The following is a 14,280-nucleotide window of genomic DNA, read 5'->3' as shown; positions in this document are numbered from 1 at the left end:
GTCAGTGTTCTTGCTGTCCCCCAGCCCTGCCACCAGTGATTGCTCCTTGGAGCAGCCACCCTTTGCCACGTACTCTGAGAGCTCCGGGAGCTTGTTGAGGAGGGTGGTCAAGAAGGAGCCGCTGAAAACTTCAAGGAGCTCCAGGATGCTGTCGAGCCAGGTGAGCAGGTCACTGCTGTCCATGGTGGCCGAATGCTCATCCTGAAACTGCAGTTTGTCCTCTGCCAGCTCAGGAGAGGCCTCGTTGAAGGCATCTGGCCCCAGCTTGGGCAGGTCCAGGAGATTCTCTGGGCTTGGCGGGGTGGTCACCACTTCTGAAAAAGCAAACGAAGCCAAGCCACCCCCAGGGTGATGCAAGCCTTCCTTGGTGCAGGTCACCCCCTATGGGCTCTGCCACGCTGCAGACCTCACCTTGGTGCTTGGTCCTGCTTCTGCCAGAGAGCATATCCAGGGTGGGCTCGCAGGGGGTGGCAGCAGGGATGCCATCCTCATTGGCCACCACGTCGTTGTTAAAGGCCTCCAACAGCTTCTGGGCGCTGCCAGGATGGGTGCAGAGCACAGGGGGGACCTGCACGCAGTGCTGAGCCGCAGGGTGTTGGGGTGGCAGGGGCCCAGCATGGGCAGGGACGTTCAGCACAGTGCAGCCCGTAGGGTAGAGGGGCTGCCCCTGGCCCACGTCCCATGGGCCCAGCCCCACTGGCTGGTGGGGCACAAGTGTCCCATCACCACTTGCTGTCCCTGGCCATAGGCAGAGGGACAAGGAGCAGGCAGAGGGGGCAGCCGCACAGCGCTGGGGAGCTGCAGCACGTGTGGCAGCTGCACAACCTGCCCCGAGTCCCCCAGGGGCCCCTGCACCCCCTGCCAGGTTGCCTGGGTGGGCTGGTGGGTGATGGTGTGGAGCTGGGAAGGCCAAACGGTGATCAGCAGCCCTGGGACAGAGGGCAGCACACCAGCAGTGACCGATGGCGGCATGGTCAGAGTGGTGAAGCTTGTGCCGGGCACCTCTGATGCCGTCGGCAGCTGGAGGGGGAACCTCTCTGTTGGCAGAAGCGAAGGGGGGTGATGGGGTGAGATGCTGGCCGGCACAGCTGGTTGGGGGTTACCCGGAGGGCAGGAGCACCACGAGGAGCATGCTGCTCTATGCCGTGGAAGTTGGCCAGCGTGGCGTTTGTTGGGGCAAACAGTGTTCTGGGGTTCCGTCTCCATGGCGATCATTCCGCCAGCACCTGGGTCAGCCAGCGTTGTGACAGTTTCACTTTTAATGACAGAACGACTTCCCATCTCAATGGTTTCCCATCCTGCTGATGCTTTCCTGCCCTCAGCGCTGATTTCCCACCCCCACCATAGTTTCCCATCACAACTGTTTTTTGGTTTGGGAGTCGAGTTTCATGTGAAAGGGGAGTTTTCACCTAAATTTCTGTTGATGTCAGTGGATCCCAAGACCTGGTCAGCTTGTATTCTCTTGCAGCCAGAACTTCCCTCATCTGAAGGCTTCCTTCTGCCTTCTTTCAGCCAGGGCAGGGCTGGGAGGGAGTTTGAGAGAGCCACTCCTCCACTGCCTTGCTTAGGGACCCTGTGGGGAAATTGCTTTGGGGTGGGGGCAATTTGAGAAAACTGGGACCTCAGAGAAGCATAGTATTACAGGAAGCTTTTTAGGGTAAGAGACAGCTGTCGCTTTCAGGATGGCTGGCATTCACCATCCTAAATGTGTGTTGCCACGGCTCCCTAAGCAACGCAGCCTGCAACCTCAGCACGTGCTGACAGGAGTAACGGGGGCTGGAGCGGAGTGGAGACCCCGCGGCCAGGCTCTGTTATGCTCCTGCAGGAAGGGGAACTTGACGGTACCACAGAGCTGATGAGATGTCCACTGCCATGATTTTCCCTTTTATAACAAATTCTACCAGGGACGAGCAATGACAGAAAAGGCAGGAATATGGTTACACCAGTACTTCACAGTCCCTTGAACTTGTTGTAGTTCCAGCGTACTGGATGGATTGTGCCCAGATTCTTTCTTTTCCAGTGAGTCTGGTGGAAGAGAGGCAGCTCCTGCAACCCACCAGACTCCTTGGAATTTAACTTCTCGTGCTGGCCCTTGGCACTTTGACTCTGGGACTTCCAGTCCCAACTTGATTAGTGTTGCCCAAATGTTTTTCATTGCATCTGTAACGCTTTCTGGCCCTTCTGCCCTGCTGAGGATGCCATCAATGTATCGATACACTGCGGGGCCAGGTGGAATGGTGATCTGTGCTAGGACTGTGGCCGGAGCATTGTGAGCGATAGTGGGGCAGTGTTTGTATCCTTGCAGAAAACTGTTTGAAAACATACTGAGTCCCGCTCCAGGCAAAGGCAAACTGGGCTTTTTCTTGTGCGTGGAGCAGAATCACGAGGAATGCATCCCTAACATGTAAAGCATCTAAAGCTAACCTAACATCTATGTTAACCCTAACGTCCCCCCAAAATCACTGGGTAGCTAGGTTACTGAAAACGAAAGGAGAGGAAACAGCACTGTGAGAATGAAAATACCCCACTAAATCTTTTTGTCTTTTTGTCCCAAATTTTTTTGTCTACCTATAAAACAGAAGTGTTCTTTCGTGTTAGTCAGAGTATGTTCTGATTTGCACTGCCCCACTAAATGGTTTTATGCTGTAAAGGTTTACTAAGAAATAATTGTTAGTGTTCTTCTTGGTTATGCACCCACATCTTATAATGAAAAAATTAGATGATAACGTCTTTGCTGTGCTACACTGGTCTATAACTGAGAGTTAGGTTGTGTTTTCATTTTAAGCATTCTCAAAAAAGTACGGATAATTACAGCTTTTACTAACAGCACTGTGGCAAATGTGAATTCACTGGTGGGCTTTTAAGCCTCACCTCGGCATGTTTGATGTAGGAACAAACATTACAAGTACTCTAGTATTTTTGCCAATGCTTTCCTGCACAAATTGTATTAAAAGCATAGATTCTTCCGGTCTTCCATGCAGAAAGTATGGTGAGAATAAATCTGATATTAAAATGACTTCTTCAGATGTCAGAGGTTTATTTAGAAATGTCCACTACCTGTATTTTTTCTTATTTACTTGCAGTGGGTCTTAACAACCTGCAGAGAAGATATGCAAAGTATGTCATCCCTATTATTTCCATTCCTGGGTTATGATAGCATTTGGCACAGAATTTTAAATCAGTTGCAAAAAGTAATGCTGGGCCACACATATACAGATTGATCCATGATCCCAGGTAGCTGTATGGGATTTGGTAATTTTCTTTAACGAGTAAAGGAAAACTGCATGTATTATGGAAATGAGAATTTAGTGAGACAAAGGGCAGGTCCAGTTCCTTTTTCACTAATACACAGAGATGTTCTAACATATCAAACGAAAAGAATTTCTAAAGAAGTAGACCTTTCTGAGCTGGAGAAGAGGTAGATGAAATAGAAAAGATAGATCTAAAATCTGCAGCAATATATTGCCTCTAAAGGAAGATGTGTTGGGGTTTTTTTCTTTCATGGAAACAAATGAACAATTACTGTGCGATTCTCCAAACTGGAAATTTGCAAAAAGCTGTGTAGCGTGGTTTTCAGTAGTATAAAAAGCAAAAGCTCTTTAGGGTTTCAAGTACCTCTTTGCAACAGCTGTTAAAAATATGCAAACATGCAGATTGTTCCATTGTATGAAAACACCTTCATTTACTACTTATTTGTTATACAGGGAGTAAACTAGCAGTGACAACCGTTGAAAAGTTTTAGATGAATAAAAAAATCCTCCAAACCAGGAAAAATACTGTGCTATCAGGTAGCTGCAGCTTTGCTGTGTGAGCTTATTATTCACGTAGAGACTTTTTCTAAATGTGTCACTTAAGGCAGGGATGGCTTCTAATTCTAAAAAGCCATTTGCCTAGAGCAGTCGCTCATGTGCCACATACAGGATTTTTATGCTAACACTATTAAAAAATTTCCCTAGAAAATTTTCCACCTCCTTCAAGTAAATACAACCGATGTCCCTAACTGTCTCAGTTTCCTATTCCACCATAGGTTGCTGTATTTCAAAGACAAAGTTAACCAACGGCTGGTTACTAACCAAGGGCTCAAACCAATTTTTGCAGCAGTCAGGTAGAGAGTTGCCATTTAGTCTGGACCCACTGAAGTGCCAATGTAAATATAAACAAAATAAGGTATATCAAACTTTAGGTTCTCTAGCAAAACAACGGAAAGGATATGAAGAGCTACGTCTTGTCTACTGTCTGTTCCCCATTTGTGTGGTGATCGGCTCCCTGGAAAACAAGAGGCTGGGCTGGTCCTGGCTGTGCCCATGAATATGCCAGCTGAGTGCTGGGTGGTAGCAAGGAGAGCACTAGAGAAAAGCACAGACCCATTGACCCAGCACCGCTGTTCTCATGTTCTTCATGCCTTTGAGGCCTGTTACCCTAAGGCTTAACCCTTAGACTTAATCCTATCTTAAGACTTAACCTTAAGACCCCTGAGACTTAAACTTAAGAAGTAAAGCTGAAACTTAAAGTTTTTAACACTAAGAATTGACCCTAGGTCTTAAATTTAAGACTTAACGTTAAGACGTAACCCTAAGACTTAACCTTAAAACTTAACCCTGAGACCTAACCCTAAGACTTAACATTAAGACTTAACCTTAAAACTTAACCCTAAGACTGAACCATAAGACTTAACCTTAAGACATAACCCTGAGACTTAACCCTAAGACTTAACCCTAAGACTTCACCTTAAGACTTAACTGTAAGTTTTAACCTTAAAAATCAACCCTAAGACTCAACATTAAGACTTAACCCTAAGACTTAACCCTAGGACTTAACACTAAGACTTAACCCTGAGACTTAGCCTTAAGAAGTAACCCTGAAACTTAACTTTAAAACTTTAACACTAAAACTTAAATTTAAGACTTAACCCTGAGATTTAACCTTATAAGACTTATCCCTAAGACTTTAACCCTAGGACTTAAATTTAAGACTTCACCCTAAGACTTAATCCTAAAAGTTAACCTTAAGACTTAACCCAAAGACATAACCCTGATACTTAACGTTTAGACTTCACCTTAAAACTTAACCCTAAGACTTAACCCTGAGACTTAATCTTAAAGATTTTAACCCTAAGAATTAACCCTAGGTCTTAAATTTAAGACTTAACCCTAAGACTTAAACTTAAAACTTAACCCTATGATTTAACCATAAGACTTAAAAATAAGACTTAACCCTAAGACTTAAACATAAGACTTAACCCTAAGACATAACCCTGAGACTTAACCCTAAGACTGAACCCTAAGACTAAACCCTAAGACTTAACCTTAAGACTTAGCCCTGAGATTAACCTTGAGACTTAACCCTAAGACTTATCCCCAAGACTTAAAATTAAGACTTAAACTTATTACTTAACCATAAGACTTAACCCTGAGATTAAATCTTAAGACTTTAACCCTAAGACTTAATATTAATACTTAACCTTAAGACAACACCCTAAGACATAAACCTAAGATGTAACCTTAAAGACTTAACTATAAGTCTTATCCTTAAGACTTAACCCTAAGACATAACTCTAAGACTTAATCTTGAGTCTTAACCGTAAGACTTAACCCTAAGACTTAAACTTAAGACTTAACCCTAAGAATTAACCCTAAGACTTAAATTTAATACTTAACCCTAAGACTTAACCTTAAAACTTAACCCTAAGACTGAACCCTAAGACTAAACCCTAAGACTTAACCTTAATACTTATCCCTAAGACTTAACCTTAAGACTTAACTCTAAGACTGAACCTTAAGACATATCCCTGAGGCTTAACATTGAGCCTTATACTTGAGACTTTACCCTAAGACTTAACCCTGAGATTTAATCTTAAGACTTTAACCTTAAGACATAACCCTAAGACTTAACCCTGTCTTAACCTTAAAACTTAACCCTAGGACTTCACCCTAAAACTTAACCCTAAGACTTATCCCTAAGACTTAAACCTTAAGATTTAAGTTAAATCTTAACCCTAAGACATATGCCCTATAGAATAGGTTTTGTATTTGATGTTTTTTATATAAGTATTGCACCGATGACATGAATGAGAGTGGTATAAAAGCAGGAACCGTCCAATACACGAGGGCTGAGAAATGAAGATGCAGACAAGTGAAGTGGTTGGGGTTGGATTTATATGAAGCTTCTACAGAGGGGAAAAAATAGTTTTCTTGTTGGAAGAAGGGTTCGCTGGGGTCAAGAAGACGCTCAATATGAGTTACGCATCTTGCTCAACTTTATTTCTTAGTAAACCTTTACAGCATAAAACTTTATTAGTTTCTAACACTACTTATACAGAACCGATACACATGCATATTCGTAAAGCAGAAATAGAATTGGTTAGTAGTCTCTAAACGCGCGTGGTTCTCACACCCGTAATTATCATGACTAAAATAAGCATTCTATCCATGTAGCTAATTGTGTTGCTGTGCTTCAGCCTTGTCGTTTGTTACTCCCTATTTTCCCATCCCGCTCCCTCTCTTTCTTGGCCCTGCACCTGCTTTCCCAGCAGCTGTAGCTTGTTACACGGCCTGTTGGCACAACATAATTACTTGGTCTCAGGATTCAAGAATAGCTCAAGGCTACCTTTCTTGTTAACTTCAGCACAGCAACTTCAGCACAATTCTGATTACAGGCCTATTCTAATACCAGGCCTGGATTGTGCAGATCTTCAGAGATTCTAAGGCCACGCTTCTGCAGCCATTCTTCTACAGTTTCTCTTTTAGTTGCTATCTAGATTGAAGAGTATTAGTAATGTCCAGCTGTTGATTTCTGTCTGTGTTTTGAGGATTCTGAGGGGCCTGCCTGTTCCTCAAAGTTCATGTCAGACGGTGACCTTAAGCTTTCCCTTCTCTTTTATGATATGTAGCCACACTCCAGCAGTACTGTCAATCATTTTAATCTGTGACTTGCTTTGTATTCTTACTACCAAAATAACAGGCTCCTTTTGAAGACTGTGTGTGTATATATATATATATATATGAGCTATCCAGAATTTTGTAAACCTAATCTATCAGTATAAAGGCAGTTGTTATTCTAAAACGAGCTCAGTAAGAAGACTACAAGAGGATGTGATTCAACATACTCTTAAAGTGTATCTCAAAAGAGCTTTCAGATATTTGTATTCATTTAATTGTACTTGTATAGTGAAGAAACAGAAGAAAGAACAATCTAACACAAAGTCCTGCCTTCAGTCACCAGAGTAATATTTGCAGTCAAACTATGGCTCTTAGATCACAACAGATTTCTTTGGGTTTTGTTAGAAAAAAATACCCGATTGCAGCGTGTGCTTGTGTATTGTTCAAGGAAGAACAATACCTGAGCCTTTTTTATGTGTTAGGAAACAGAAATCCTCATGAACAGCTGCTGATAGTCGAAGGTGCTCAGCTGAGAAAGATGATGAGAGGTTCATCATCTGCGCAGATGCCTGCTGGTGGCAGGCAAAATTTCATACCTTTGGGTTCAATCTTAAGACAGGTCTAATTGTATAATAAAATAAGTTAAAGGTGTATTTCATGTTCTTAGAAATTTCTTCATGCTCATTTAACTGTTTTGTTAGGGCATGGTTGGACAACTGCAGCAGGAGCTTGCTGATGCACTTAAAAAGCAATCTATGCCAGAAGCTTCACTTGAAGTTACTACACACTACCACAGTGACCTGGAGAGAGACAAGCTGCACTTGCAAAAGGAGTTGGAAAGAAAGTTGAAAACTAATGTCCTTAATGTCTGTAACTATATGAAGAAATCTGACTGTAGCTGTTGAAAGTAGGAGCGAATGTTGTACTTTTGCACCACCTTTTGCAGTGTTCTTATGAAAACTGAAGTATAGAGGGAACCAGAGGAGCTTTGCAGGAAAGCTGTAGGGTGATTTTGTGTGTGCGTGGACACGTCATCTTGTTCCCCAAAGTTGCAACCTCATCCTGTCACTTCTAGAGTATTCCTTCTTCCCATCAGCTCCAGCTTCTGTTCTTGGTTATGGTTCCTAAGGTGTGTTTTACGCTCCACATCAACCTTGGCCATAGGTCTTGGATGGGTGGAGGAGAGCTTAGGCCTGTTTCTGTGTGAGTTACTGCATTCTCCTGCGCTCTTGTCTTTTCCGGCCACCTTACTTTTTCTTCTGCCACTGTTGCTTTCACAGATGCAGAAGCAGAACATGCTGGCTCTGACATCCAAGGACTTGCACAGCACGTGGGAGGAGCACTTGAAGTCACGATCCCACCTTGGAAGAGCGCGTTGCTCATCTTGACGAGGAAAAGGCTGAACTGTTGGAACAGGTGAGCCCAGAAAATTCTCCGGGCACCGAGGCAATACCCAGGAGAACCACATGCACCTTCTGGTCAGGTTCTTACATATCATTGCTTTCTGTTATCCCTGCCATTCAGGCTGCGAGTACCTTATCGTCTGGGGGTCACGGAGGAAGCAAATAAAAGCTAGATGGGTATCTTTGTGTAAGTTCTGGAGTGGCTCTGTTGGGAAGAGTTCCCAGTTACTCCCTCTCGGAAGAGAGAGGAGTAACGCCACCGTCACTCGGAACAACTCTGTGCAGTTGGCCTTGCCCAAGGTCACCCCCTGAAGCCTGTCTCGGGCACGAGTTGAGCAGGAGGCAGGTGGGGGTTTGCTTTTCAGAATGGTGTCTTTGCTTCCCAGGGCACAATGCAGTGTGAGGTGATGCAGAAAAAATGAATGCAGTAACTTATTGCTTACTAGTAGCTGACTCAGTCCGTCTTTCCCTTGTCATGGAGACCCAGAAGCAGAGTTCCCAGAAGTGCTTTTGAGGTTGCTCTGGGTGATAGATTCTAGTTTTTAGTTTTGCATCCTTTCTGGCTAATAATGAACAAATAGTGGCCGTTGTGCCCATAACACTATATCCACAGGACCCATCAGCACCCTCTTACCTTCAAAGCCTGAAACTGAATTTCAGCCCAGCCAGCTACCAAGTCCCTGCCAACTAAAACTGGGTAATCACGGGGGGGTTTAATACCATTCTGAAACATTTAATATTGCACAGGAACTGTAGAGTCTCCTGGTCTTGGCTGGGGAGTGACCTGAAAAAAACCCAAGTTTTTGTGGCTGAGCATGCGTGCACTTGAAAAAACACTGGAGAGGAAATACTTCCTCCTGGAAAGAGCAGAGATTGATTGTGTTTACTGTGTATTGCCATCTTGTAAATAAAATCCTGCCTTTCTTCTAATGTCTGGAAAAAAACAAATACACTCAATTAAAAAATGCATTTTGCTCTCCATTCCCCCATTAAATGGTCCGACTGATTACAGAGCTACTCTTGAAATGGCTGCTGCTCATAGCCATTTCCCAAAACTCATAGAATTCGGGTTTTGCAACCTGAATGTACTTGGCTGTGTTTTCAGCAAAAGTCTTTTTTCTGTCTTTTTAAAATTATTATTATTATTATTATAGCTCTTCCTTCTAGAGATCATGTCTGCAATAACGGAATGCTGCTAATACACTGAGGATCAGCTAAGGAAAGTGACTGTACATCAGCCACTTTGGTCGGCGAGAACACTGCCAGAGCGAAGAGGCTTCATAAAGCTGTGAAGGCTCATTCCAGAAAGGAAAAGGAAGGTTCTAGGAGCTGTACCATTATTAGCGATGAAGAAAAAGAAGGTATTTCAAAGGGCTGAATCTCCTTCCTAAAAAGTGGTACCAGATTCCTGTCCTGTTGTAATCAGTATTTTCAGCGCTAATCACAGTGAAGTGTGTCCCTCTCTCTGATGGAGGTTTTCTTTGCCATCTCTCCCATGTTTCACAAATTCATTGGCAAGAGACAGTTTCTAATAGGAAGTAGTGTGCTGGCAAGGTGTTCCATGAGTCAAACCATCTAGGGTATACTGGACTGTGACATCACCCCACAACCATATGGTACTTATAGCAAGGTTTCACCACGCTGAACTACTTAGTGCCATCACCGCAGCAGTAGAATAGGAGGATGGTTCCCAACTTATCTATACCAAAGGCATGACCTGTCTTTAGATTTCTGGACGTTTCCATACCCTCAGTGCGCGTTTCTGTTCTTTTGTGGCAGTGCCAGCTCGGCCACGTTTACTGGAAAGTAACTTTCTGACCCTGTCCTGGCAAGGCAGGTAACTAGATGATGCCTACAGCCCCCCCCCAGCCCCCCTCCCGCTATATTAACCCTTGCTGTTCGTTCCTTTGGCATCCATTTGCCCAGGGCTAACGATGGCACACAAGCAGGACTGCTCAACAAACTAGGAGGCGAATTGCTCGCAGAGCTGTTTTGGCCATAACTCCCTGACGAGATGCCCTTGCCCTGAACGACAAGCGCTTTCCCAGTTTGAGCCATTTTCTTTTAAAACCAACTCGCCCGAGCCGCCCCGCGAGCTCGCAGCGCGGGCCCCGCCGGGGCCAGCGGGGAGCTGCTGCTGCCCGGTACGCCGGCACCCCCCGGGCTTCCCGACAGCGGCCCGAGTGCTCTGCGGGGGGCGCAGCGCCGCCGCCACCCGCCGGGCCTCTCGCTGCCCCCGGCCCCGCTCGGCAGCGCCGCGGCCGGGCACCGCGCGGGAGCCGCCGGGCACCGCGGGGCAGGAAGTGACGTCACTCGCGCTGGACACGCGCCGGAGCAGACCCCGCCCCCGCCAGCAGAGCCCGCCGGCCGTTTAACCGCCGCGCTCGCCGCTGAGGGAGGCGCTGTCCGCCGCTGCCGCGCTGAGGAGCAGCCTGTGCGCTCGGCTTCCCGCCCTCTGGTGGTTCGCTCTGTAGACAGCGGTACCGGGCCGCTGCCCGGGGCCCCGATCCCCCGATCCCCCTGCCCCGGGGCCCCCCGATCCCCCGATCCCCCTGCCCGGGGGCCCCCCGATCCCCCGATCCCCCTGCCCCGGGGGCCCCCCGATCCCATTGCCCCGGGGGCTCCCCGATCCCCCGATCCCCCTGCCCCGGGGGGACCCCCGATCCCCCGGCCCTGCCCGGGGCCTGCCGCAGCCCGCCGCGTGCCTCCCGCCGTCTCTTCCCTGAGGCGGGACCGTGCCGCGGGATGAAGAGGTTTTTCGGGTTCGGGAGGAAGAAGAAGGGGCGGCCGGCAGCGGCCGGCAGCTCCGCCAAGCCCTTCCCCACCGGTGCCTACGAGCTCCGGCTGAAGGACCTGGGCAAGCTGCACCGTGCGGCCGCCCGTGGCGACCTGGGTCAGGTGCGGCAGAGACTGAAGAAATGCGGCATCGACGAGCGGGACGCGGCGGAGCGGTAAGCGGCGGGGGGCAGCAGCGCCGGGCGGTGCTGGGGCGGGGTGTGGGGGGGTTGCGGGCAGCGCCGGCACCCGCAGGTGCAGCTCAAGGGCGCTGGGAGCGAACGGCAGCATCGCTGCGGGGAGCCTCAGCCTGGGCGGGGAGCCAGGGCTGTGCTGCCAGGAGCCCTTGGAGTCGGCCGAGCATCCCCCGTCTTGCCCCGGCCCCCTCCGTGCCCTCGTTCCCGGGGGTGTTGCCTTGCCTGGGGGCGCAGGAGCGGCAGGGGGCCGGCAGCAGCCTGGCCAGGGCGGGTTGCAGAAGGAGCCTCAGGGCCATTCTCCAGGCAGGCTTGGAAGGCAGAGTGCATGCACCTCGGAGGCCTCAGCGTGCGGGGTTAGTAGTTGAGCTGAGCAAGCTGCACTGCCTCAGCTGGGAGTAAAAGAGGGGTAAGCACTGCGTTTAGGAAAGGGTGAATGTGCTGTGTATTGGTGCTGTGTGGACGGTTGCCCGATGTGCCTTTTGTGACTCTGATGTTGCAGCCAAAGCAACATCAGTCTGATTTTAGGTGGCAGTTACTTTGCTGTTTGCTCTGTGGCCTTGGTACAGCTAATTAGTGCCTTGGTTTGGAAGATCTGGGCAGTGCCATGCAGAGGAAGCTGCTGCTTCTGGCAGGTGTTAGGATGTGTGCTTTTGAGTCAAGCACAGCAAGTACTTGGCAGTTATATCTTAGGGAGAAGCCCTGGGCTGCAGCACAGCTCCTCATGGTCCGCTGTAAGCATAAGGGAATCAGCTGAAGGTTTTGGGTCTTGGATGTGTCGAGCTGTTAATGCCTTTTCTGAAAAGACTGAGTCAAAACATCCATGACATTCAGAGGAGATGCTGGTTTAATCAGAGTACTTCAGCATCCTGGGCTGTCTTTTCTGAAGACTGGACTTTTGCCAGCCAGCTAGCTTATTGCCCTGAAAACACCTGAAACTGTCTAGATTTGTAGGAAGGCAATGAAGAGTGCAGTCAGTCAGCATGTGGGCTGTGTGCCTGAGTGTTGCCAGCCAGTGTTTGTTTATGCAGCTGGAGGTGGGTGATGCCATTTAAGGTGGCTTGAGTGCACTTTTGTGCATAATTGAGCTGCCAGAGTCAAGGTGCCCGATGGCATTTATGGAAATAGTTCGGAACGTTTCTCTCTTTTTCTTCTTACTGCTTACTGATTCAGTCAGCAGTGAGTCACCAGCTCTTAGCAGACCCTGGTATGAAATTTCGCTAGTTTTTGCGTTTCAAGTTCATCTTGTCTAGAAAGCTTTTTTTCCTCTGAAGGGTTTCCTTCTGTGTGCCAGGCAATTATCAGTGTTATAACAGGACAAATACAGTCACAAACTGTAAAAAACAAGCCGGGGGTGGGGGGGGAGACGGAGGGAAGAAAGAAAAGGCAGCATACTATGATGAGCACTGTGGTGGTTTTGCCATGATAATGCCCAGTGCTGAACAGCGAGGCTGAGAGCAATTCGGTGGACAGAGCCTGCCTACTTGCTGCAGCCACTGCCCTCTGTACCAGCCATGGGGGTTGCAAGGCCACCTGTGCCCTCTTAGTGCTTGTGGGGGTGATGTGTGTTGTGAGTGACCACCAGATGCAGTTGTGTTTCAGGGCTTCGTGTTGGAAGACTTGGTATCATTGGAAACAGAGGTGAAGAATAGGAAATAATGCAAAGTAACGGCAAAAATGTGTGCATTGGTTGTATGAATATCTCAGTTTTGCTGCTCAGGATTTCCAAAAGCAAAATCCTGCACCAGGAACATGGCAAGGATCACACCAACAGGTTCCTTCCATAAAGTGGGTCCTGTAGCCCATACGACCTCCCGAAAGTGTGCTTGATACAGCATCAGTTAGGAGCAGGCAGCTTTCAGAGGTGGTCTAGCAAAACCTTCAGCCTCACTGACAGAGATGGGCAAAAGTCAGCACAGAGTTGGAAGCACTGTAGGCACAATGCCAGCTAGTCATCATCCTGGGTCAGAGCTCATCGCTAAGGGAGATTTACCCTGTCAGCTGCCTGTCAGACTGAACTCCAGCACTTTCATTGCTTGGCTTGTAGCTGCTGGGTTGTCGGCTCAAGGGCCATTCAAAGTGCGTACTGCCAACCTGCTGTTTCCCAGTGGGGTTGTTTCGTGGCTGCTCAGCATCAGCAGTTCTCCTCTACTCTATAGGTGATCAGCGTAGCAGCAACAGGAGCAGGAACAGAATCTGGGCAGTGTCCCCAGGGCTGGGTGGCAGAAGAACTTCGGTGTTACTGGAGGCCTCTTGCAGGGACAGGCAACCCTGAACACTGATGTTCTCTGCCAGCCTGTTCCCCGAAGTGGATCTTCTGTGGAGCACAGCAGGCCTTGCTCCAAGCAGAGCCGTCTCCTGTTGACAGACTGAGAGGCTTGGTTGAGGAGGACAGCAACAAGTCCACAAGTTTTCTGAAGGCTTTTCTGTTTGCAGAGCTGATAGTGACTACTTCACGTCTGTCATGCTTCCTAGTGGTTGGTAGTAGCAGCTTTCAGAGGACTGTGGACTCCTTCATAACCAGTCCTGGTTAGCTTTCAGATAATCTCAGCCAGTCATTTCTTCAGAGATGAAGAATCCTGCATGTTTCCATGGAAATTTCTCAAAAAGTGGTGGTAGTTGCTCTTGAGCTACTCCTCTGTCAGTGCTCCAGTCTGTTCCCTGTCTGTAGCAAGACATTACAAATTCTTTGAAGTTTTCTGTATTTCTCTCATCCTCATCTTTGTTGCAGTGGAGGAGGATGTCAGCTGCCCTGTAACAAGTATCTGCATTACAGATTACTGTGTTTCTGCATCACCTGCCACTGCATTTGTGTACCTCTCCCTTTCCATTCCCACTTAGCCAGGGAGCTGTTGTGCTCCGGTCTCAGCAAGGTACCAAAACAATTGCAAGGCTAGTTGAGCTTTCCTAAATACAGAGAAGGACCTACCTGCAGCGATGTGGTTCAGAGCCAGTGCTGGTGTTCCCCTCAGTTCTTGAGGAACTGTGGGATTGTTACTGCATCACCTTCAAGGGAGGAAGGTCCCAGCT

The sequence above is a fragment of the Falco punctatus genome (genome assembly GCF_963210335.1).
Source record: "Falco punctatus genome assembly, contig: scaffold_23, whole genome shotgun sequence".
Taxonomy (NCBI): domain Eukaryota; kingdom Metazoa; phylum Chordata; class Aves; order Falconiformes; family Falconidae; genus Falco; species Falco punctatus.
Note: the sequence above shows the minus strand (reverse complement) of the source record.